Raw genomic sequence first — 27,300 nt, 5'->3', positions numbered from 1 at the left:
TTTTTTTTTTTTTTTTCACAGGCTTCTGCTGAACCTGTTTGCTGTTTCTGGTGGAACAAGGGGTCTCTGCATATGTCTGCAGATGTCTGACTAGTTCTTAGAACCTGGCTCATTTCCTATGTTCAGTTTATGGGAGTTTTCACATTTTTAATGCTATATCTCTAAGTATAACTTTTGCATGTCTTTTAAGATCTCCTTGTCCCCTGAAATAGCCCCCTACTCTCAATCTCTCTCTCTCACACAAAAAATCATTAAAATAGAAAAAGCAGATTTTTTCTGATAGAATAAGAGTATAGAATATGTATATATAAACTTAGCTGAAGAAAGTCAGACAAAAGAAAATATATAATGAACAAATGATGCTTTTTTTTAACTTGCATTTCCACAAATAACTTATATTTTATGCCATTAATTGTATGTATAAATTATAGCATCTGGGGCACTCCTCATTGTCTAAGGTTGTTGGGTATGTGTTTTAGATAAAATAAAGTTTCTTTCCCACATAAGAAGTCAATCATTTAGTACTGTAGCTGCAACTTAATTCCCAAGGGGATGTGAAATCTTTTAACAGTGGAGATGTCTCCCTTTCCTCTGTTTGAAAAAAAAAAAAAAAAAAAAAAAAGCCAACAACAACAACAAAAAACAACATCCAACCAAATAAATGAATAAACAAAAAGCAACTTAAACTTGTACTGGGTTCACTTCATAGAATTATATCAAGTCCTAAAGTAAAATTATACACACAAAAAAAAAAAAAGGAACAATTCAGCCCATAAACTGTTTTAAAGGCATCTTTTAACAGCTGATCAGAAGTGAAAGGAATTAACTCCCACCCAAGCAGCAGATCTTCCACATACAATTTTCAGGAAGGAAAAAGCAGAGTCAGGGGAAGAAATTTGTAGAAGCAATTGTTTTTAAAGGAAAAGGCATATACACACTGGTAATACACAATACACATGTTGCATTCTGTCCTTAACCATACGTATCCTAGAGAGAAGTGAATTCCCCCTTGTCCCCATCCTGGAATAACCAACAACATGCTGTCACTGCAAGCAGGTTCACAGGGACGTAATTTTGCTGCAGAGTTTGGGGACTGCAATGGTGATAGCAGCTGCACTGAAGAGAGCAAGGGGCTCCTGATCTCTTCTCCAGTAAACCTGGGCATTTTAATTTGTATTTTTATAAAGTTATACTCACACACTGACATGAGTGCAGAAATATGAACACATACAGTCAGTATGTACTCAAGGCTGAGGGAGGGTTAAATCAAACAGTAGATTTATGTATACAGAGTTATTGATAACAACAAAGGGTATAATCCTTCCTTTGGAATTTGGTTCTATGATTTCTCTGTGAATCAAGAGAAAGTCCACTTATGTAAAGGAAGCTGCAAATGTGTGAAAACAGTGATTCAGAAAAGCCAGTGTGTGCCTGGTTTGCTTACTGTAGTTTGTCATTAAGCTAAATGGAGAGAGACTATTATTAATCCTCCCTTAACTCCTTGTCTGCTTGTTGAAGGCCACCAAAATGATGTCTCTGGTCCTCCACAGTCAGCACAGAGTAGACTCTGAGGAGGAGTTGTGCACCCAGGAGGCGTGCCTCAAAATGGGGTCACTTGTGCACACTTCTGCACAGAAACCTTGTGGTGCTGGACCCCCCAGGGAGGCTGGGGAGTATTAAGCTGGGGCTGAAACCAGCTCACTTTCTGGAAGGTACCTATGTGCATTAAAGCCATTTAATGTGCCTTTTAACACTGCGGCACAGAGTCTCCCCCAAAGTGGATTTCCCAGGACAGACTTATCTGAGATCAAAGCCATGGTATCTGCTGACTTGTAAAGTACTTGAACGGCTCCAGAGGAGCCACTGAAAAAGAGATCCTCGGAGCCACCGAGGCACCAAAAGCCTTTGAAATCAGGGAGATCTGAGCATTACAATAACTGGGGGAATCTGGGCATGGGACTGGCTTTCAGTAAGCATCATCATATTTTGAATTTATCTTGGCAGGCTTTTGCCTTGCTGAACAAAATTTATAGTATCAGCGATCAGTTCTTAGAAACACACGTTTCTAGTGAGTAAGAGAGAACCTATTTTAAGATGCCCTTTGAAAAAGGAAGAAAAAAAAAAAAAGGAAAATCCCATATTTACAAATATCTGTTCTCTCTTATGATGTAAAAAACAAAAGGTAAATGACAGGTATCATTCAAAACCTGTGAAGGAAAATGAAGGTATATCAGCATATGCAAGAACCTATCCTCTCCATATTACATCATGGATGGCCTTAAATTTGTCTGGCTCAAGGTTGTCCTTTGATTGGTATTCAAGTGGAGTGGTAAGTGTGTGCTCTCTAATCCCTGCAACACATGGTAATTTTTTCATTCTCTCTCCGTCTCCACCTGTTCCATGGTCCAGTGGAGGGCTGCAAATCCTATCAGGGGAGTGCAGCACTGCTAAGCCTGCTTCTCTGGCTCCAGTCCATCACATGTGCACTCAGGCTGCAGAGCACTGAGCCAGCTGCAGCCGAACGATCATGTTATCAGATGACGGATGGCTTCATATCAGGTGTTTAAACTGACGAGCTGCCCCATCTGGTAAATGATTCAGGAAGTCTGGCCTTGCTTGATGAATGGGGAAAGTGACAATGCCAATCAGTGTGACCCCTGCAGCTTCCCTGCTGCCGGCCCAACTACCACAATCAAGTATATCCCACTGGTTTACTTTTTCAATCCTATTGTCACTCTACTGAGGCCTACTGTCACTAAATTGCCACTAAATTATATCATTAATCCAAATATTTTCCCTGTAAGAACCTTCACAAAATGCATACCACACCTTCAGCAGGGCTGGGAAGCAGGTTATGTTGACAAAAGGCGATGCAGTTATAGATGCTGAGGGGATCTGTTACTGATGACTCTGGGGAACAGGCCAGTGACACAATTACTGAGGCATTTTTTCTTGCTGCCTTGAAATTCAAAAATCATGGGACTGAGAATGAAGCATGAGGGGGAGACACAATGGACTAGACTCTCACCTGGCACTGATTCAGAAAATCACACACACTTAAAACACATGATGAATTCTCTCTAACTTCAGCAAAGCCAGATTAATTGCCATCAGCTTGAGATCCAGTCCTCAGTATTTTATTAATATACATATTACAGAATATTGATTGAAAACTAATATTGTTTAAAATTACTACTGAAGTACCATTTCATAATAAGGTATTTTATGTTTATTAAAAATATATCATTTATTTGTTTAAAATATTATTAATTACTTGAGTCCGTGAAATATAAATTACATAAACATGAGAGCTTACACTTTAATGCATTGTTAAATTTTCAGCCATGTGCTGTATGCACTTGGCTTAGTTGCACAGTGTATTGCAAACTGGCTACTTATCGTAATAGAGATCGAATAATGGAGAGAGGGCAGAATACATGGAGACTACAAAAACAATTTTCAGTACCATATTTATTTTTAATCAGTAATTCAAAATGACTTAACTGGAGTTGTGAACAATCCAAATGCTATTTTGTTTTTGTTCTCAACTTAAAAACATATTTTTCTTTTCAGCCCCCTGATACATGTGGGTTTTTGTCCATTCCTATTAGAATACCACTTTCTTAAGGAACAAGCAGCAGTGAATAAACTAAGCAAAAGAGAGATTCTAATGAAAATGACAGCACAGCAGGTACACTTGTGATTTAGTGTCATTTCTCTTTGCATGCTGCAAAATTGTCAAGCATTTCAGGTATAAAAGATAAAACGTTCTATTCCATACAGGATAACTGCTGCAAATTGGCAACGTGTAGATATTTTAATAACAAGGCAAACATCAGCAGCTATCCAAGGTATTTATCAGCCTGCACATCTTTACATTTACTGTGGATCATTCATGATCATTCCTTTGTGTACTGTAGTACTTATTTGTGAATTTGTATGCTCCTGGATGTATAAAGAGATTGTATGATGTGATTTATGTTTTGCAAAGTTGTACAAAGCAGTTTTATCACTGAATCAGTGGCTAGCATTTCAATTTTTACTGGTTATCTTTGCAAGGATCTGCCTCAGATAGAATTCTGTCATACTCATAACGTAAGGAGCACATTTGGGTTTTATTCACCTATTAACCACAAAACTTAGGAGACAGGATTCAATAACTCTCATCTATCCCAGGATGCTGACCCACATTGTTCTTATTGGCATAAACACATATATTCAGGGATTTATTGTATTTACCTTAAACACATAATATGTCAGAATCCTCTGAGACTTTGCATTAAAAACATCTTTGGGATTTATTTTTTTCCAAATCAGAAACCTGGTACGGTTCTGTTGTTCAGCCACCAGATTCTTCTGGCATCTCTCCTAAGACCAAGTGGAAAGCTTTGATACTCTGATAACCTTCCTTCTTTTACTCATTCTTTCCTTTACTTTCTCATAACATTGCAATGCACAATAACTAGCCTAATATTTGTCCTTCCCCAGAGAAGACTGAAGGTACAGGGTGGGAACTTGCATAAATTAATAACAGGAACGTCCATATTTATAGGGAAAATCTTGATATATTTTCATAAGGAAGTCCAAAGCTGAATGAGATGTAAAAAAGAGAATATGATTTTGCCTCTTTCCCTCATTCCCCTTTCATCCTCCTCTCCTTTTACATCTTCATCAGACAGAAAAGCTATTTAAGCTACGAGGTCTAGCGTGGAGTTGTTGGGTCCTGAAAACAGACATTGATTTCAGTATGGGGTTTGGACGCATAGGGAATGCAGAAACCTCTGCAAAATTATTTGTTTGTAAACAAAGACTATATAAAAGTCAGAATTAATATATAGTTGTTTTAAAACTGACTTGTATGCATAACACAAAAGTATAAATGACTTCACCAAGATTTATTGATTCATGTCAAGGCATCATTACTTTTCAAAGTGTGAAAAATGATCATATATTTATGACCTGCCGACTGAAGCTGTTTTGTGAATTAGCAAAAGCTCTGGAGAGGAGCAGCCTAATTGCATTATCATAGAATCAGAGATGGTTGTCAATTTTCCCCCATTTAGCTTTTCTCCTTTAGTTTGTTAAAATGAAGGTGCCATACGTTGGTTGAATTCACTAATACCCTGATGAATGAGGTATTTTCCCAATAGGCTCACTACGAGTATAAACAGTGAATTAGGGATGATAGGTCATCAATCATATCTCCTTCAAACAGATCTTTGCCCTGAGATTATTTGTTATGTATTAAGAGCACATACAAAGTTATCATAGAAAACACTCTTATGAAAAGACTTTGAGTTGACCTTAAATCCTTTTTAGTGTGTTTGTAGGGGAGTTTGTCTGTTTGGATAGATATCCCTGCATGACAACATACTCATATCTAATTTTAATTTTCTTCATTAACTGTATTTATTTTATCTTTTGAAAAATGTATGATTGTCATAGTACTCCCCTTTCAAGTATCTGTGCTATGGCTGAAATTCAACATCTGCTCTGAATTTTAAGTGAATATTTTCGTAGGTTTAGGGATGTTTCTGGATTCAAGAGCTATGCTGGTTACCATTTTTATAGGAAACAGTCGTTTACTCTCCTTTCAGAAAGGTATTTAATCATCATTGGGGTAGCATCTTCTCACACAGCACTGTAAGCAAGTGTTTCATCTCCACTGATGAGCACAAGCCCCCGGTGGAAGTTAAGCATATGTTTAAACAGTGTCCTGGCTGGAGGCACTTTCCTGGATGTTATCCTTAATTTAAACCAAAAAAGGTCAAAGGCAATCTATAATTCAGAGTACCTTTCACCTCCTGCAATGTGACTATGGCTGGCTCCAGCTGTGCTGCTGAGTCAGTGGGGGAGGCAGAGCAGGAATTCATCCATAATTGCATCCCGCAGCCAGGGTTGCATCACGTGAGGCCCCATAACAAGCTGTGCTAATAATGTGCTAACAGATGCGGGAGGGCTTCTGTTCCTGCTCCCAACAAATCTATGACTTATCATGCTTATTAAGCTGGAGGTAAATTTGCCCTTCAAAGATGCACACCCAACACCCACTGAAATCGGCAGCAGGATGGTGCAGCGCTGGCTCAGCCCCTTGGTGTCCCCAGATGCTCATGAGGTTCCACCATTGTGTCCCCTTTGGTTTCCAGATGGGAAGGGAGCACACTGGGCAGGGGCCAGCCAAGATGCTCAGGGCAAGAGAGAAGGAGCACAGCATAGTGGGTGATGTTTCCTTCTCCACACATTGAGTGCTACCTGTCTCCAAAATGCTGCCTTTCAAGAGGTGCTGAGCCAGAATCTGCACTTCATGTTTGGTAGCCCTCAGGGGACTGGTTCTCCCAAGTCCAGTGAGATAAAATGTCTGGGGCACAACAGCATGGCAGAGAAGGGACCACATGCACATTGGAGCAATTATAAAGACTTGCTTGCTGGATTTGTAGAGTATTTACATCCGAGGATTGGAAGCTTTGCAGTCACTGACTTTACCGTGGGTTAATGCATCTCCCACCTCAGCTGTCTGTACTCTGGAAGCTACTCTGTGATGATCAGTTACTCACACTGACAGAAAACTTTAAAGCTCTGTGACTTATTTTAGAGATGGAGTTGTATTTTAAATTATTTTTCCCATCACAGGCATTCAAGCCTGGCTGCCACCAGCACACTTTTGCTTACACAGTCCCACCTTGAACGGTACAGACTAATTATATTGCCTTATTTAACTCCCTGTGCCCAGACTCTGTCTGGAACATTTTCAGACCTCAGGTACAAGGGACTCACTTTTATATTTTGATCACATTTAAATGTATTCCTGGAAACCTCTGTTCTGGAATGGGAGGAACACAGCCTCCAATGCTCTTCCTAATTGTGATATCGTAGGCATCTTTCTGAGAATTCCCAAAGAGGCTTTGAAGATCAATCTATGGGCATGAATTTGGAATCCTATTAATATTTGTATAATAAGGCTTTTGTTCATGCAAGTGTTAAGGAAACCCAAAGGAGTGCTAACACAGTGCGTGCACATTCTGACTCACCTAGATGTTGATGAATAATTCTTCCCATTAGGCAACCAGCTAACACCTCCATCCAACACGTGAACATGCAGTTGCCAAAATGCTAAACCTTGAGCGGAGAAGAAAACTAACTCATATGCTGAAGCAAAAATCGCACAGAAGGCAATACGTTTGTGAGAGTTCAAGGAGAGTTTGTCTGAGGAAGGCATCGGACAAGTAAAATTTCTCATGGACATGTTTCAACAGGGAACCTGCTTTGATGAGAGTGATTCTTTCTGAGTGGCTGCTTTTTTTTTTTTTTTTTTTTTTTTTTTTTTTAGTGTTTTATTTTTCAGGCGGCATATTCTTCAGAAACTTTGCTGTATGGATTCAGACTTGTTATTCAAACAGCCCTTCAGCAGCTAGAATTCACTGAAGTGATTATTTTCCTTATTCAGCAGGCTAAAGGATGGGTCAAGTAGGTATGATAAGGTCAAGAAGATTAATGTAAATGTGCAAACAAGTTGGGGAAGAAGATTACATGATACTCCTCTCCTAGCTGTACCCTCTGTTGGCTGTAACTTTAACAGCCCTTAAAATTTACGTTTACATTTTAAAAGACAGAAAAAAAAAAGCTTTAAGTAAGGGAGGAATGGTAGCTGTGTCATGAGGTTAGTATTTCTTCTGAGAAAAAGCACTGAGGTTTAGAAGAAAGGGGAAGGTGTTACTGTAATAGAAACAAACTAAAGTGGGCTATTTCTAATTTAACAATGGGTGGCCCTGTTTTTATCAGTTTATGGTACTGTGTGTTTTTGTCTTCTCGAACACTCTTCTTTTGTCATTCAGGTATATAATCACCACCTTTTGTAAGATAATCACAGGTAATTAACTTTGTAACTGTTCTTGTCCTGTTAGACTAGTAATTGCCTGTCTCTGAATCATGTATCTAGGAGGTTTCTCAGATAAAGGAAGATATGATCTATCCTTAATTTCAAGTCATTTGACAACTGATTGAGGGCCAATTGTTTTACATATAGTGACATACTTATGGCAATTCTCACTCTGGTAGTAGTTCTGAAAAGCTAGACCACAAATTGAACGACAAATCCAAAAAAAAAAAATGCATGGCTGGTAACAATGAGCTCTGTGCAATCCAGCCTGCCAGAGCACTTAAATTCTAATAGTTTTATGTTCTTTATGACTTTGATTTACCCTTAGAAGTGCTGCATAGAGGACCACATGGTACATTTCAGGTCTAAATAAAGAACAAGACAATAGCTGTATCAGCTTAGAACAAAAGTCCATCTTACCCTGTAAATCAGTCCCTGACTGTAAGCACCAACAGTTGCTTGAAGTACATCACAGATGTAATGATAACTTCTCAGAATATGTTCCCAGGCTCCATAATCTGTATTTTGAGGGCATTTGGAGATACAGGTGTAATGCTTTAATTGAATAACTTTCTGGGATTTTATAACATGAATTTGTCCACATTTTAATCACTTCTAAATGCATGTGAAGTTTCCACATCGATTCTGTGATCTGGAATTCCACAACTTAGGTAAAAATTGTGTGAAAGACCACTTTCATTTGTCTGCTTGAAGCTGCTGTTCCATATGGAGCCCCTATTATTCTCACTTGCATTATATCCCTTATCATTTTGGAGAAGTACATCCAATGATAATGTAGGAGTATATTACTCTTCGCTATTTTTTAATTTTTTTTTTTCCTGGCCAAAAGAGTCCTAGTCCACTCATTTGTTCCCCCTACAGAAGGAAAAAGAAGCTATATTTATATCTGTTGTCCTAGAAGAGGCTGTAGACTAACAAAGCTGCTATATATTTTATTGTCCAGACAGCTTAAAGTTCAGAAGTGTTGTTATTCAGAATTATGTGACTCAAATCTCTTTTATATGATATGTTGCTACTGTATTAATAATTATTGGTGAGGGAGCCAGGAAGTCTAAATATCAAATCTTCATCTTCAGTGTTGTTGTTGCTTGGTTAGTGGGCTGACTATTTATTTATTTATTTATTTATTTGCTTTTTCATCTGAACTGCTTAGCACCCGAGCCTTAATTTTTCTTATACTGATGCTGAAATGAACTCATACAGATTAGTATTTGGGGAAAGGAGAACCAGGGCAGCTCCAGGTCTAGTACCTTCAGAGCAACTGCGCTGGAGGGAATAAGAGAAGTCACAGAACAGGTTTGATCTTCAGGAACCTTTCTAGGGAAAGACCTCAGAGAAAGAAGGAAGGAAGAAACTGGAAAGCAGCAGCTCAGTTTTCCAAATCTATAGCCCTTTGTTTGACAGGTAACAAGACCTTCTGTTTTCTACCCTGGCAAACTCCCTCCTCAACAAAACAGTTTTGGAGGAGTTTGGGGTTTTGGGGTTGCTCTTGCATGTGCACCTAGAAAAGTTTGGCAGAATTACAAACTTCAATGTCCTGTTTCATAGCATTGTTAATTTAAATGAAACTTCGTTGCTTCTACTCTCTGAAGAAGGCTATGCTTGACAGCAGTGCCAGGAATCATAGAAAATAAACCAACAATAGGCTATTTGCAGATGTTTGTAAATTACTGCAGTTATCAAGACATAAAGCTCTTTGTTCATCAGTAACCAAATATAAACAAACTTTCAGTCATTTTTAAACATAACGGCAGGGGAAAATATGTTGGAGCATTTTATATTCAAATAATTTAGTTTAAGTATAGGCTAATAAAGGTTTCTCTATAACATGTCATCTGTATTCAAACTTTGTATTATGACAGAAAGAAAATATTTTTGTTAGAACTCAGAATGTGAAGGTAAGTACCTCAGGAATATCTATATGTCATATTAGAAATTATAATCGTACTTGGGCTTAATTGAATACTGGAATAAATTTTTCAGGTTTGTGAGAATTCTCTACAATGTGGAACCTGGTCTGCATATCTTGAGAGAAATAATGAAGTTTGGCGCTATTATAAGTTATTGAACTATAGGCAGCAATCACTCAGTGAAACTCTCTGGCCTGTGTAATGCAAGAGCTAGACTAGATTAACGTGATGGTACCTTATGGTCTTAATAGAAAGGGAAACTGTGACATAAAATTGGCTTCATTCATGCATTGCTAATCATCATTGGATGAATTTTGCCTCTCTGAATTACTCATCGTTCTGTACCTAAGTCAAGAATCAGGTCTGTGTTCATGAAAGTAATAGTGCAAAAGGGTTTTGAATGATTACAGAACACACTATTTTGAAACAACCCGCTAGTTTATAAACAATAGAATCATAGAGTCATAAAATCATTTATGTTAGAAAAGACCTCTTAGATCATCAAGCCTAACCCTTAACCTAGCACTGCCAAGTCTACCACTAACCCTAATGTGTCCCTGAGCACCCCATCTACACCTCTTTTGAATATCTCCAGGGATGGTGTAACTATTCGACACCCAAATACTACCCTGGGCAGCCTGTTCTAATTAATGCCTCACAACCCCTTCAATGAAGAAATTTTTCTTAATGTCCAACCTAAACCTCCCTTGCCATGACTTGAGGCTGTTTCCTATTGTTCTGTCATTTATTGCTTGTGGGAAGAGACCGACCCGCTTCCTGCTACAACCTCCTTTCAGGTAGTTGTAGAGACCGATAAGTACACTAAATATACAGTACCAATGTGAAATAGCTTTGTTCCCTGCTTTGGCCAGTATCCATAAAGCTCAAAACACTGTTGTGAGGAACAGGATACTGGGATTAATGCAGGAAAGGCAGGAATGGAAAAACTCTGTCCCCTCCCTGGCATGGATCTGTGCATGCAGCGTCTTTCTCTGTCCTCTGCAGGGACCTCTGTCCTCTGCAGGGACAGCACAGTGGCAACCTGTGGCAGAACTGCAATCACACCGACATCACTTGTACACCCCCAAATCTCAGTGCTATTCAGACTTTGATTAAATGTCCCAAGACAGAATTCAACACCTGGCTGAAAAGTTTTGCACCTGGTTTCAGCACTCGACTCTTGTACAAAGAGGAGCAGAGGGAACATGCCTTGGACTTCTTCCAGCATTGCCTTTCAAAGTACATGTGTGTGCAAACAGGAACAGGAGGTCAGCAACTGAAGGCAGCACAGACACTGCCACAACAGACACTGCCAGGCGAGGGGTCCTGCCTGCAGCTGTCAGTGGGGCTGTCACTTCATCAAGGCTGGCTTTGCAGGCAATGCTGATGATGGAAGGCGCTTGCGTCTCTGCTTGCCTCATTTCCCCATCCCACAGTGAGCAGCCTCGGTGGTTGTGTCAGCACCATGCTTTGTGAAACCGGGCAAGGAACCAGACCTGGAAATTGTTGACAGAAAGATAATTGTCTTAAAAAAAAAAAAAAAAAAAAAAAGCAGGGTTGGGATGGAGGCCATTTTAAACCCAGGCCAATGTGCTGATCTCTAACAACTAACTGCCAGGAAAGGAGGGCACAGCACAATGGGAGGGAGAGCAAACAGCTGGAATAAGAAGGGGGAAGCCAGACCTCATAAGCTACCATTGCCCCCAGAAGAAGCATCCCTGGTCCTGAGGTTCTGCCACACTTGAGGATAAATATAATGCCTGTGTAGCAGAGCATTGTCACAAGATCAGGACTTCCCATTTCAAAAGTAACCGTCAGCTTAGCTCCAAATTTATTTTGTTTAAGTGCCTCAGCTTTGCCCTGGTGTTCATGTAGCAGCAGCAGCAGTTAATTTTCTTGTGACAATGTTCTATTCTACTGACATTATCTCTTAAGTATAAGACTATTCTATTAAGATGGATGAATTGAATTTCATTTCCTCTCACTTCAAATAATGGCATTCTATTCACATTGCTTTCAGTACATCATGGCAGAATATGGACTTTTGTTAGAGGCTGGCACCCGCTAATGCTGTTATAGGAAGGGTAGAGATTTCCATTATAAATCCTCTTTTATGGTGTTTTAAATTAGTTATAAAAGTTCCCTCCAAGATGAAACTTGGCACCAGAAAAAAAATATGTATATTTTTTTGAAGTTAAGAATGCTTTGGCTTGGTCATTTTAAACGTCTTTCACTTGCAGAAATGGAAAAAAGAAGAAAAAAAAAAGTTTATCAGTTCAAGATGTATTTAAAATTTCTGTAAATCAACATGTCTTCTGCTCAAGGGTATAGTTTGACATAAGATTAGTTCATAATGTATTCTAATTGCTTTTCATATTATGAAGAATAACAAGTTCTTAAACTTTGGAGAGTGTGTCTTCTACATGTCAAGTAACTACTTTTCATAAGGAGTTTTACTTCATGTATTCTAAATATGTTTTTATCCCAAAGAGATGTTAAAAACAACATATTCATAAATCTGCCTTAGTTCATGCTTTCATGGTAAACTTTTAACACTTATGAAACAGCTGTTACAGTCAATATTTTTTGTGTTATAACAACTCCCCGTGTAATAACCCATGATGTATCCTAGACTCAGATTCAGAAAAAAATACTTAACCAGGGCTCATAAAGCTGGACAAAGAGCAAACAAGAGAAAAAACCCTTTCTCCTAGGCAAAGTGGCTGGGAAGGAAGGCCACACACTCTCAAGAATGTGGCAGCTGTGGCCTCTCTCTTCTCTGACTTTGCTGTCATCTGCACATCGCCTTCAGGCTTTTATCTCTGAAGCATATGTGTTCTTCAGCACAATGTCCGTTGCATGTCCCCTAAAGAAATCCCTTTGTTAGGAGGCTGTGTTACAAAACAATAAGGACAATTTTGGACATATCAAATTTGCCTTAATTCTAACGCTATAAATATATATATATATATATATACACTACTTTACCAGCAGCCACAATACAGAGAACATATGTGTGCTTGTAACCTTAACAGCAAAACATGTCTGTTCTTTTTATACTTTATAACTTTCTAAATTATTGTGTTTATTTGATACTTTTAAGATTGCTGACAAAATTAGAAATGCACGTATTCATTATTTATTGAATATTCTTTTGTTGGTGAGGTTCTGAATTTAGGATACTCAATAAAGTTGCCACCTACTCTGCTTTCATTCATAAGCCTGTTTATTAGCCCTACATCTTTCCCTGCACCTTAGCAAGCTCTATATTAAAGTCCAAGCATGCGTTCTTTGAATACTCGCATATGTTACATCACACTAAAACCCTCACAGGAAGCATTAATAGGTGCATGCATCACAGCAATTACACATTAACGTAATGTGCAGCAATCATGAGCAAAACATAAAAGCATGTACTGCTCACAGATGTCACCAGCTTCCAACCTGAAGCCTGGTAATTGCCTGATTCCAGGTTTCTAAGTTACAACTGGCTCCAGCAGAAATCTGCACTGAGGCTAGCAAATTCAAAGGTAAAAGTCAGCCTTCTCCCTCCAGTTCCCTAAATGTATATTCCATTTTTCTACAAGGTATTCAGGGAAAAGATTATTTTATGTTATGTTGTCCCATTGAGGTGAGCAGGAGAATATTCTCCAGGGAAACTGCATTTTCCACAAAGGCTGAGTGAATAGCATTGCCCAAATGGACCAGGGGAACCAGATTTCCATTTCTCTTTGCAGAAAATTTCCAATAAATTAAAATGGTTGAGCTTCTTCAGGGCAATGGTCATCAGTATGGTCAAGCTTTCCAAGCAGTTATTAGCCTGGCTTTCAAACAGAATGAAGAAGAAACCCTTTCCATTTACAAATTCACAAGTGTAGTGTGAGAACGAAAAAGAAAGTCTGTGTATCTCACACACTGCCGCTGAGCACTTTAGGAAACCTAATCATGTAATGTTATTAAAAGCTTTCTGTATGGTACCCTGTCTTTTGGTCCAGTACTGTTTTGATAAATCCTTTACACTAATGTCACAAGCTGTTCCACCAGCACTGAGCTCCTTACTTACGTGCTGGTAGCCATGACAAAAATCACTATCTCAGATAGTTTTCATGCGAGACATCTCCAGGAAACAGTTACAAGGGCACGTTTCAGCATTCAACGGTGCATATTCAGATATGAAAAACCAATCACGGTAATCCTTTGCCATTTTCCAATGTGCAAAATATAAGGCCAATTCAAAACAAATTCTACATAGAGAATTTTCAATATCAGCTTCCACTTTTTCAGATCATGTCTTATTAAAACCCCTGGGTAAATCTGTGAAAAATTATTTCCTCTAAAGAGGAAAACCTAAAGACAAAATGCTTGCCTATAAGGGAAAGTAGATTAGAAGATATTTTTGAAAATCAATGCCAAAAGGGTCACACTGCAGACAAACCCATAGCACATTCCCAGTTTTGTATAAATTTTCTGACTTGAGAAGTACTGCAAAGGTCCCCAGGGCAAGTTTCAGAAGACCTGCTAGATCCCTAGCAGTGTGAGCTGAGCAGCTCGGGAGCTTTTGCAGAGGAAAACAAACACTGTTGTGCCCACTGGGCTAGTAAGGAGACTAGAGAAGAACAGCGCTACATGAAGCACCCATAGTGATACCACAGTTCCTGTGTTGTGACAAGGAGGAAAATCAAAGTCTTCAGATAACATTCGTAACATCATTCGAAACAACTGTTGCAGACACTTGGACCTTTAGTCACTTTACCATGAAGGCAAACGATATAACATGTAACAGGCAAATATATATATAAAAAACAAATAATGTAGCTGGCTTCAAGGATGGTTCAGATCATCTTGTTTTCAGGGGACATATGTGAGGGTGTGGAAAGGCAGCAATTTCTTGATCTAAGAAAATGTGCTACTGAAAGCAGTGGAGTTAGTGTAAGAATACATGCTACCGGTAAAATAAGACATCCATGGGCACTTGGGGTCAGATGTGCTGATGTTTCTGAGACAACTATTGTGAAATTGCTGCATTATTTTTTTAGAGGAAGATGTGTAAAGTTAAAAAAAAAAAAAATAGAACCCTCTTCACTTTCCTAGCTTGAGCAGTTTAAGAGATGCTCAGCTGTAACTAGAGAGGAAAGGATGCCAACTTTCCAGCGTGTGTGTGCACATTTCTTTTGCTCATAATTAATAGCCCCTGTGCTTGCTAAGTTTTTGGAAAGCAGCTCGCAGCCTACCTAGGTAATGCCTTCTGACAACGTTTTGAAGATCAGTTATGTCATATGGCTGCCTTTTAGAAAAAAAATTGTAATGCATAGCAGTGCCATATGGCATCTCTGAAGAATCAGCCGGATTGGACAGACATTCATTGGATAAAGTCCCACAGCACTTGGAAAAGAATGTAGTCCTGTTGCCAAAATGTGGCCTTTGTTAATCTCCTAACTATTATTGTGCAGAAACCAATTCATCTGTATTAATTATAAACAAATTTTAATTACTTCAGTAAAAGCTCATTATACAAATATCTAATGCCAAACAAACTGCCTTAACCCTTTGTGATACTCCAAAGAAAACTTTAATGTTTGACTGGGAATATTCTGAGAAAAGCTGAAATTTCAGCAAGAGTGCAGAATATAATTGTGTGACATTTATTTTTTCCACTCTTTTGATATGTCATGTCGTACATGTGTTTTATAGGTTCTATCAAAATAGTGTGTCTGTAGGTATAAAAGGCCATTTGCAACTCAAATCAGAGAATATATACTTGAACCTGACATTTTCTGTTGTTTAGGATTTCAAAGTAAAATATATTTATTATTATTATTTATATATATTTTATTTATATATATAAATTGCAATGAACAGCATGACAAAATGTGGCCTGTTTATAGTTAAGCATTCATCACCATCCAGGCTTGCTTGCAGCTTTTCTGCCTATGTGGACCTACCATTGACCAATTCATCTGAGATACAAAGATGTGGGGTTTGGGGGTATCTCAGCTGTAGCTGTTCATTCTGGAATCCATACCCATAGAAAGAAACTAACAAATTTGTTTCCTCTCATGGAAATATTTGTTTTATAGTAAAGTTAGGCAATATGCTGAAATTTTTCTTACCAAGTCTTTGCTTTTTTTTTTTTCTTTTCTTTTTTTTTTTTTTTTCATGCATACAGATTTGTCCTCCCCAGCCAAACTTCTTGCATTTGTTGGAGTCACTTTTTATGCCATGATATGACATTTTTAAATTCAGCGTATCCTGTCAAAGGGATTGGTCCCCCTAGAAAGTGCTCCTCTAATTTCATTTTGTCAGGGGCTATTCTCTTCCTTGTAACATTGTTATCATCAACAAATGCTCTAGGAGTTAACTTATTAGACTGCTCTGCCTCATGACATAGTAACACAATGGGTCCAAGGTCAAGAAAACACAAAGAAGGACCCTGGAGTTTTGCCACAAGTTTCTGCTTTGAAAGAAATCCAAAATTGCAGATGGGTGGAATATGGAGAAAAAAAAAAAAAAAAAAAAAAAAAAAAAGCCCTTTTTTTTTTGGTTTGAGGTTAAAACCATCCAACCTATCTTAACCATCAATCATACTTGAATTATCAGGGCATTCATAATGTTATGGTCTTAAATCTCTTCAGGCTTGCTGAAAAATTGACCCACATTAATGAAACCTGCAGAAGTTTGATATACTGAGGGTTACAAATGACATTTCACAGTTATATGTATATTCTTATTTCATTGCAGTTTTCATATCAGAAAGCATAATCTTAAAAAAAATCATACTTGTGTAGGAATTTTGAATAATCTGTGAACTTTGGTGCTATCTGTTACTTTATTTTACCACATCAACCGTTAAGAGTTTGATTTTGTCTTGACAAACATTCCTGATGTGATTCAAATCACTCTTTGGACTTTAAGAGTTTAAATCTAATAGAACCACAGTACTGTGTCTTCTTACTGCCTTAAACTTTGGCATTCACTGTAAAAAAAAAGAAAAAAAAAAGTCTGCCTCACTTTAACTTCTCCGCTTTTGCTGTATTCGTGTATATATTGTTATGAAAGGTAATTCCAGGGTAATTAACACAGGGTTTTGTCTTTATCACTTCATTTTAGTCTCCCTATAATGTCATGTCTAATCATCTCGGTAAAGTACAATTTATATGAAATCAACAGAAGCATGCTTAGTGTTCTTTATACAATGGCATTATAACCAGTGAATGATCTTACATGCAACCAACAACCTTTAGCATTAGGAATTATAAATTCCAATAGCCAGTGAAAACTGTTGAGCAAAGATGTTCTCTGGCACAAGAGTCGACTTTCCTGGAAATCACTGAATAAATGCTGTCTAGAGAGCTGATTTCTTCTCCTTAGAAGACAGAAGGAGTTCACAGAAAGGGAAATATGAAGTGGACAGGTTTTGCTAAGAGCTTACTAATCCAGCTTGCTTCTTTAGGAAACCATATCTCATTTTACATTCAAATGTATTGGCATCTTTTAATAATAAAAGCTGAATCACAAATGCTGAAATCCAAGGACTTTCCAAGTGTAAAATTACTATAGATAAATACTTGCTTTTCTGTTGTTCTTATGAGAAACTTTTGCATGTATTGGAAACTAAAACAGAAAATGTAAAATCTGGATGCCTAAACTTAGATACCTAGTTAATAGCTGGGTTCTCAGACATCCTGAGTATAGAGTTTTCACTGATGTATTATTGACATTATATAATTTTATACTTAAAGAAGGTAATCTATTTGTGTTTTCTAAACACGGGTTTATGCACCTAGCTTGCAGCAACCATGCTAATATTTCTGAAGTAAAACATTTAAGGGGCAGAAGAGGAACAAAAGTATTTTTTTCAACTTTCTCCCTGGGCATTCGATATTACTAGATAGCTCATTTTAAATTAAGTTATAGAAAAAAGATATATTTTCATTCTACCCCAAACAAAAAGCATGGAAACAGAAATTTGTATTACTAAAAAATAAAATGTGTTGTAGAAAATGTATGCTGAATTTCTTACATTACATTTTATTTTTTTCCTAATTGTTCTTTTTTTTTTTTTTTTTTTTTTTTTTTTTTCACATTCTCTCTTACAATTAGGCCTTAGTAAATTAAGGGTTACAGTCAAAAACAGCAAGGAAGAACCATGAAGCTGGCAGGACTGACTGTGCAAGTAGCCAGAGCATCTGTTTCAAAACAGTGCCATGAAATGAAACTGCAGGGAAGAAAACGCATCAAGGAAAGAGATGCATTATCAAGAAACCAGAGTCACTCAAGAGGAAAAAAAAACTGAGAAGCTCAAATGAAAATTGATACAAAATTTGATGCCACCAAAACAGGTGACAGATTATGCATGGGCTGCCAAGGTTAGGCTGGCTTGGACCATGCTTAGAAAACGTCAGAAGTGAGCACATAGCTACACAAATAGAGTAGCCATGTGCTGAAGTGGCCAACTTTGAGAAGTCCTTTATCAGTAAGCTGTGCTCTGTCTTCTTTCTGAAACTGTCAGACCCTTAACCAGACCCTCAGCTAGCCCTTGTATAGGATTTTTTTAAAATTTGTTGTATTTGTTTTTTTTCTATGTTGACTGCATAGTATACAAAAATATATATATATTAGCCAGGAGATATTAAAGGAGGCCATAAATACACCAAGACCAACCTACATCTGATCAAATGCAATGTGAAAGCTAATCTGGGGAAGTAGAAAGGGACTTGCATTTTTCAGGTCAGGCTGGGAATATCATTCTATGCTTATCTGGGGAGAAGTAAGAAACGAAGTTGAGCACTTTACTGCCATGCTGTGTGCGAGAGAGCTCTGGTACAGCATGAGATAACACTGTTGTGGGAAAACTGCAGCTTCCCTTTCACAGCTAAAAGAGTAGGGGCCTGTAGCTGTAGTACTTGTGTCAGACCACTTTCAAAATACTTTCATACTACAAACCAGGGAGAAGTCCACAAAGGACATTTGTGCCCCAAGTCAATAAAAAAAAACTTCAAAAAGATGTGAAAAAAATAAATAAATAAAAGGGAAAGATATCATAACTTTTTGCTGGAAAAAAAAATACAAAACCTACAGATGTGGACTGTTGTACTTCTCTTGCCTCTTAATATTAAGTAATTAGTGTTATTTTAAAATTTACCATGTCACAAATTAATAATAGGCTTATTTTAAGGTTCTTAAAAGGCTGACTGATTAATACACTGGAAAGAAACCTATTACATGAGAATATTTTTGTGTCTGTGATAATTACTTTGATTTCTAAGTTTTTGGGGAGGTTTGGAGAGGTTTCCCAATTTTGACCATTTTACTGGTCAAAATGAGGCAGGTTCCATCTGGAGGAAGGTGTGCCTTGACACAGCTGCCAGCAATCCCTTTACATTTGTGGTTCTGTGTTGATGTTCCTTAAGTGATGAACTCACTTTCATGTCGCAGAGTTGGTGTGCATTTGGCAAGACTTATGGAAGGTACGTGTCTCATGATTTTTCTAATTTTTCTTTTCTCTTCTGAGATTTTTCTGTCATTGGGAAGAAAAGCTGGTGAGTCATGACTGTTAAAGTCCATTGCTGAAGGAAGAATGGATTTCTTCCTCTGCAGTTCTCCATCACGAGCTACCATCAGGCTGCATCTGATGGGTGGAGATGGGTTGGAAGCCTGGCTGTGCTGCCAGGGGCTGAAAGCACTCAACTCATCCTTCAGCAATCAAGTCCCGCCAGTGACTTGCTGTGTGTATCCTGGGGTGAGTTGTCCCTCTTATTCACCCCGTGCCCCATTTCATCACCCACTCACTGGATGTTTTGGTTTGTGAAGTGCACTGGTGAAAAGCACTGTGGAAAAGCAAAGTACTATTATAATCATTAGAGAATTTGAGAAAATATTTGTCGTGTTAAATCCTGTAATCATGCACTTTATGACACGATACCATTATAAACACTTTGTACTTATCAGAAAGCCTGTGAATCATTTCCTCTAGTTTTCTTCCTTACCACAGTTGCCACAAAAACAGATCTATTCTTGTTCCTTTATAAAGAAGCTATGCTTGCCAATTCTGCTGAGTAGTTGAAAAAAGCACACGATTCAAAATAGTATAGTTGATAGTGTGAGTACCCTTTGAAATGATCTGTGTTGGTTTCGCTACAGATACCATTGCTACAGAGTTTTATAATAACTTCCAAGTGGTGAAATCAGTTTACAGAGAAAGACACCCAGTCTGCAAGAACTACCCACCTAGCGTAGGAAACTGATATGTACAGAAATAAACAAGGTGACGGACCTTTTCCTCTCCCTCGTGATTTTAAGTTCCGTACTGAAGCACAGCGGGGAATGGAGGGAATTCCTTGCTCCCCTTACTAGGAAGATCCATTATAGACACCTTTCCTTATATTTTTATCTGTATATTTACTGAATATTACTTTCTGCAAAGTTTGTTGTTGTTGTTAAATTAGGTCATATTTCAACACACACATACGTAAGTGATACAGTGCTGTTATCAGGACTATATTTCCGAAAGACAACAGGCACTACTGCAGCGTGTGCTGTGGGTGGGGTAATCTAACTACCTGTAAATTGGCTTTGCTTAGATGGTAAAGTCTGGGTCCCAAAGTGGAAGGAAGTTTATTGCCAGATGAGGTGAAGGTACTGTTTTGCTTGTAGTATTTTGTCTACATAAAGAATGGTAGAGTGATACCTGATAAAACCGACAGTGTCAGCAGAGCAGAGTGGAGATCATAGTCTTGTTGTGCCTGTATAGTGATGCAAACCCTGCTTTGGCATCTGCTGAAGCAACTGTGGACTTAGAAACATCATAAATTGCCAGAACTGGGGATGTAGTCAACAGACAACCCTCAAAAGCACACTCCTGTTCTTTATCTCATTTCAGTGTCTTTTCCAACCAGTTTATAAGAAAGGATCTGCTGACCAGCACTGACAGTGAGCTCCATCCAACCTGGCTGTGGACAGCAGAGCCCCAGATCCTTACCTGTGTTAAGGGGATTTGCACTAGGTGTTATTTTGGAAGACGTTACTGTTAGAACTAGGGAAGACCAGCAGGATCACTCTTGCATATTCTTGGCTGATACTGGAGAGAAGTTTTTGGCAGATAGGTTTGTGCTGAGATCCCTGTGACCTTGACATTGGGAATCCAGTGCAGGACCTAACCAAAGTGCTGATATATAAACTGGGGCAGATTTCATATTTTTGTTAAGAATAAAACATTTATTGTGTGACTGGCAGAAGAGATGAGGGAAGGGTTTATACTTATTTTTGCTCCCCAATCCTTTGTTACTTTGATTCTGGCTGGAAATGTAGGTACTTGTTGGTAAGGAGAAACACTAGCAAATATTAACAAAACAAGTTGTAGTTCCTAGTTCTCAAGGCCAGAAGCATGACTATGATTATGGTAATAACTGTAAATCACAGGGTTTTATTTTTTTAAGGAAGACCATTATGCCACACTGAACTTTGTCCCCAGCGTTACCACTGGCCTCTAGATGTTACATCTGTGAAACAGAGCAGCTCTTGCCTCTCTTTTTACACTGCTTTCTGACACCATATCGGAAATTAATTATTAAATAAAATGTAATGCTGTCCAGATTTCCAGGTGTGATTATAATCAAATGGCATGTGTGAAATTAGTGCTACAAAAAACTTAGCACAAGGAGCAGAGACATAGTCTTTAGTGCAAAGGGTGGTGATATACCACTGATATAACATGTCAATTTATCCAATATGAAGTGAAGTAGAAAATATTTATAAATAATTTGTCCTTCTAAAGGAAGGTGATGCTAAGACATTGCCCTTAACACATTTGATAAGCACATTCTGATGTGATTTAAGTCTTGATAGATTCAAAATGAATACAAAGAGACTTGTGGCTTTGATACCAACAGAAATGAATACATCAGAGAGTGCCTGATATGTAGGATTTTAAAGAACTGACAAATACACCTCATGGAAATCTTTCAGTTGAAAGCCAAGGTAAATTAAAAAAATGAAGGAAGGAAGGAAGGAAGGAAGGAAGGAAGGAAGGAAGGAAGGAAGGAAGGAAAGAAGGACAGAAAAAGAGATAAAAAGAAAAAGACAAAAAGAAAAGAAAAAGTGAATAAACAAAAGAAATCAAACAAAGAGGGAAAGAAGACAAGGAAAGGTGAGGAAAGGAGAGGAAAGGAGAAGAGAGGAAATGAGGATGTGGATCTATTAAAATGGGTCCAGAGGAGAGCCATGAAGTTGAACAGAGGGCTGGAGCACCTCTCCAAGTGAAGAAAGGCTGAGAGAGCTGGGGATGTTCAGCCTGGAGAAGAGAAGGCTCTGGGGTGACAATTGTGGCTTTTCAGTACTTAAAGGGGACTTATAAAAAAGATGGAGAGTGACTTTTTGCTCAGCCAGATAGTGACTGGACAAGGGGGAATGGCTTTAAACTAAAAGAGGGGAGATTTAGTTTAGGTGTTAGAAGGAAATTCTTCACTGTAAGGGTGGTGAGACACTGGCACAGGTTGCACAGAGAAGCTGTGGATGCCCCATCCCGGGAGGTGGTCCAGACCAGGTTGGATGAGGCTCTGGGCAACCTGATCTAGTGGGTGGCATCCCTGCCCATCGCAGGGGGGTTGGAACTAGATGACCTTAAATGTCCCTTCCAACCCAAGCCATTCTATGATTCTATGATTCTATGATTTGGCAAAGAATATTTTCTGGTGACTTCTTTTTTCCCTACTACCACCACTACAAGCCAGTCTTTCAAGTAGGTTTTGCACAGTACACAGAAGAATCAAGGCCACTTTGATGAAATCTGTCAAATTCAGAAAAAAAAAAAAAAAAGGTTTAACACAATTGAAGCAATATATGTTTTTCTCATGCTTAAAGTTGTATTTCCCATAGTTCAAAAGAAATCTTTGCAGGATGATAGGAAACTGAGCTGATATTTTGGTTTGCTTCTTTGTTATCAATTGTGAAAGTATCACAGAAGTAGACTTAATAGTTCTTTCCTTGGCCTATTCTTGTCAGCAAGAAGATATAATTATGAATCAAGTGATAAGCCAGTGTCCTTGAAAGATGCAGGTAAAGATTTGGACAAGATCCACTTCATCATGACAATGCTGAAATGATGACGCCTTTCAGAAAACATAGTATTGGCAATCAGTTTGGCATCGTAGATACCTCTGAATGATTCCAAAGAAGTTTGTATAAGCTTTAGAAGGAATGCATTATAATTGTAGTTTACTGAGAGTTAGAGAAACATTTGAAACATTAACACAAGTTCGGAAGGTGATTGAAGTTGCTTGATAGAAACGGGAAGATACAGGCTATGGCAGTCTCTGTCAGTGTATATGACTGACACAGAATAAAATGGAGGCAGGAAAAAATCAAGGCTATATTTGAAATACCACCATATAAAAATGCATCAGAACTAGCGTAGCTCATCAGCATGATAAAATCTGAAGCAAATTCATACTTAACCTCTCATTAAAAAGGCCAATCTCTTTTATAAACTGCTTAGAACAGACATTGAAAAGAAAGGGGATAAAGAATAGGAATGTGCTTTTGAGGGTTTAAAGACTGTAGTGACTACATCCTCAGTTCTGGCATTTTGTGATGTTTCTAAGTCTACAGCTGTTTCAGCAGATGCCAGCAGCTATGGTCTTGGTATGGTGCTACTCCAATTACATGGACGTGATTGGAAACCTGTAGCATATTGTTCCAGATAGCTTTCAGATGCCAAAACCAAGCACAATCCAATAGAGAGAGAATATTGGGAAACCATATGGGCACACAAAAGAACAATACAGTATATTCTTGGTCTTGATAATGTCTAATGACAGCCTCATGATACCTGTGTTATTAATAAAGTATTGTTTAGACTGTAGAGATCATTCATGCCTTGGAAATAAAGACATATTCCCCTACTGCAAAATAGGCTGGAAACTGAAAACTTATGGAGATCAGTTTGTCAGTAGAAGTGGTCGTTGAGGCCACAGGATAAACTGGTGCCTTTTTGACAATTCACATCACCGCAGAAACTGGACAGGTTAAATTAGTTGTATATGGCTTATGCACAATTGGTAATGTATTTGCAGTGATCTAACAGTGCTAGCTCACTTATTTCTCAGTGACTGACCACTACCCTGGCCATCCATTGTTTCAGTAGGCAGAGAGGTCTGTGAAGTCTGAGATTAATTGTCTCTAATTAACAACTCAATTCAAGTTTCCTGTACCTCATCTCTCAGAATTGTAATATGCATATTAGAAATTAAGTTATTACAAAAGATACATTACAGACACTAATACTTACCCATATGCCATGCAGTGACACAGAATATTGTATATTAGTTCCAAGCAAGTAGCTCCAAAACCATGGAGTAAAATCATAAATCTCTTGATAACAAAGAAACAAAAGAAACATATAATTCAAAGAGCTCTCATATACAACATTCCTTAGGAGACTTTGGGAAAGAATAGCTAAAGCAGGGTGTGGAGGAGGAAAAATTCTGGTTGTTTGGTTGGGGTTTTGTTTTTTTTGTGTCTGTCTGTCTATCTATCTAGCTAACTTTTTTAAGTTGGGGGGTATCCTGTGTCCCACTCATTCTACAAGTGAGTAGACCATAGAAAAGCAAGTGTGTGTGTATATATATATATATATATATATATAAATATATATATATTGAGCTTGATACTCTGTGAGATATGCAATTCCTGTGAAGACTAATTCAATAACATTCGTGATGTGGAGCAACCTCCAAAACACCACATCCAGCCTCCATCACTCAGAGAATGGGATTGTTGCCTTTAGCTTGTTTTAACTAAAAACAGTTACGAGAGCAGCAAGGAGAACACATTATCTAGGTTCAGATCTGGGACAACCCCAACATCAAGCTGTATTACCAAACACAAATAAAAGAATTCACCACCTCTAATTTAAAATCTGATTTTTATTTATTTTTTCTTTCTTTCCCTTGCAGATTTTCCACATCAGAACTGAAGATCAGAACCTGCTGTAACTTCTCTCTTCAGCTGCTGGCAAAGGAAATCTCACGCTTACAAGACCACGAGCCAACCTCCACTTGTGTACTTCTCTAAAATGCAGATATTGTTACCCTTTCCCACTCAGATGCCAGAGTGATATCAGAAATGTAAACATTTAGTCAGAAACAGTGCATTTCTGCTATGGAACTTTCCAAAAGGCTTTTACGTCAAGTTCTTCAAACTGTTTGCAAGGTGGCAGGGGCATCTTTGGCAGCACCATGTCCTGACGGTGATGAGAGTGGCTCAGTAGTCTCATCTTGTTGGATCTCTTGGATGGCTTGAAGACACAGTTAATAAGCTGTGCAAGACAAATGCAAGTCAGATAAGGCAAATTAGTCCTTTACATGTTTTCACGTTTTTGTCTTGTAGTATAAAGATAGTTTCTACTTCTGAGCTTTTTTAAAAGGCCTTCTAAATTTGACTTACTGGGTTTCTGTTATGTAGGATGCAACTATCAAATACATACTTTATACTTTTTTTTGCCCGTGGTTAAAAGGCAAGTAATTGTGTAGAAGGGAAGAAGTTTGAGCTAAAAACATGTGATTTGAAAAGGAGAGTATTTTTAGCAATAAGGTCTGTGAGCGTTCTAGTTGTGATCCTTTCCTAGGAAATCAGTGGCCAAACACGTCAGTTATTTCAGTGAGACAGAATCAGGTTGTTTCTGTAGACGGGCAATAAATTATAATGGCACTTCGGATGAGATTTTGACACATGCAGCAGCACCTTATTTCAAGGAAAGTTCCAATGAGCTGACAGAGAACACATCAGAACTGCTTGCTACTCTGTTCAGCTAAAGGTGGCTGAATTTAGCTCTTTATTTTTTTAACTGTGTAACTTGGGTTTTCTTAGGCAGATTCATTCACAGCCAGCATTTTTGTTACTTCCCCTTTAAAATGTAAATTTTTGAATTGCACTATGTAGAGTTAAAAGTGTTAAGCTTATTTCCTTTTTGTTCTATAAACAGTATTTCTCACACTGTACTTTGCCCTCTCTGCATTATGGTTTATTTATTTCCAATATCCTTTTAACTTTCATCTTTAAAAGTTTTTTTTTTTTTTTTTTTTTTAAAAATGCTTTTGTCAATGAAAGGGGGAAAATGGCTTCTGTCTTGTACAAGACTCCATTTTTTTCAGTACTGCTACTTTTCCTGTTTGTCTGAGAGCAGATGTAATAAGTGACTGATGTATCAAAGCATCTTCCCTGTAATGATGTGCATATGAGACAACATTTTAAGTTGCTATTGATCTGCAAATAACTATCCCTGAGCAAACTAGATTTCATCAGTTTCTTTCTAAAAATAAACCAGGCTTTAAATAGAGCCCAACAAGTGAAGTAACATCAGAATTGATTATCTAGCTGAGTTTTTTCCACAGCAGCCTGAAACTTTGAAGTATCGTCTTTGTTTGCTATGATACTTGTTATTTTATTTTAATAAATTAAAATACCTACTTTATGTTAATATATGTTTTTTTTCCACCTTAAGTGGTGCACTACACTGTAGTTAAACCTTGATTTTTAAATTATTGTCTTGTGGGTTATAAAATAATCACAAAGGCAAGGCAAAGTATAAATTCGGTTGTGAGCATATAAATAGTCAAAACATGTAGGTATGTACATAATCGTAAATACAATGTAAATGAAACTAGAATAGTTTATCTAAGCATATTCTAGAGTATTATTTATGGACCTCTGACACAGTTTTCCAGACTAAAAAAAGTCATCTGCATTTTGAAGTAATCACCATAACAAAAACAGCCTTCAAGAACAGTTTTTTTTTATTATTATTATTTCCCAGGTGTAGGCTTTAAAATATATATTTGTTTAATTTGGTTTGATGTAAATATAAACAGTAGTTGTGAGGGTATAGAAAATGTGATTTCAGTTGCATCATCCTGAGGTCACAATACTAATAAAGTTCCCAACTAGTCCACTTTGGTTTCATTTGCTGTTGGAGATTTGGAGATCTGCTATCCCAAAAGAGGACTTCACTTCACTTCATGAAATCTGAATGAGCCAGATCTTCGATTCAGCAGCCCTGTCAGTATATTGCTTAGTTGTAGCCAGCAGGAAAACACAGTTATATTCCCAATTTAAGCTCATGTGTAAGTGGAATAATGTCCTGTCAACATGTCAGTGGAAAAGATAAGAGAGTTACGTTGTTACCCTTCTGCCACCGGACTTTTTAGGAGACCTAGCACTGAGGAGCTGTGTATGCACAGAAGGAAACCTGGACTAGCTCCTCCACCTTGGATGCGTTACGTTAGAATATTTTATTCATGCTCACCATTATGTATGTTGCAGATGCTTGCTGTTAAACAGTAGGTATATTTAGGGAACGTGTTGTCCTTTGGAGGTTGCATGAGCAACCCTGCCTGCAGCTCAGCTTTTGGGGGACTTCTCGTGGTGTTTAGGTAAACAGCTTTGTGGCTGCTTATTTTATTCCTGTCTGATAACAGACCACGATTGCTTATTGCAGGT

Source organism: Cygnus olor, chromosome 2 (genome assembly GCF_009769625.2).
Source record: "Cygnus olor isolate bCygOlo1 chromosome 2, bCygOlo1.pri.v2, whole genome shotgun sequence".
Lineage (NCBI taxonomy): Eukaryota > Metazoa > Chordata > Aves > Anseriformes > Anatidae > Cygnus > Cygnus olor.
Note: the sequence above shows the minus strand (reverse complement) of the source record.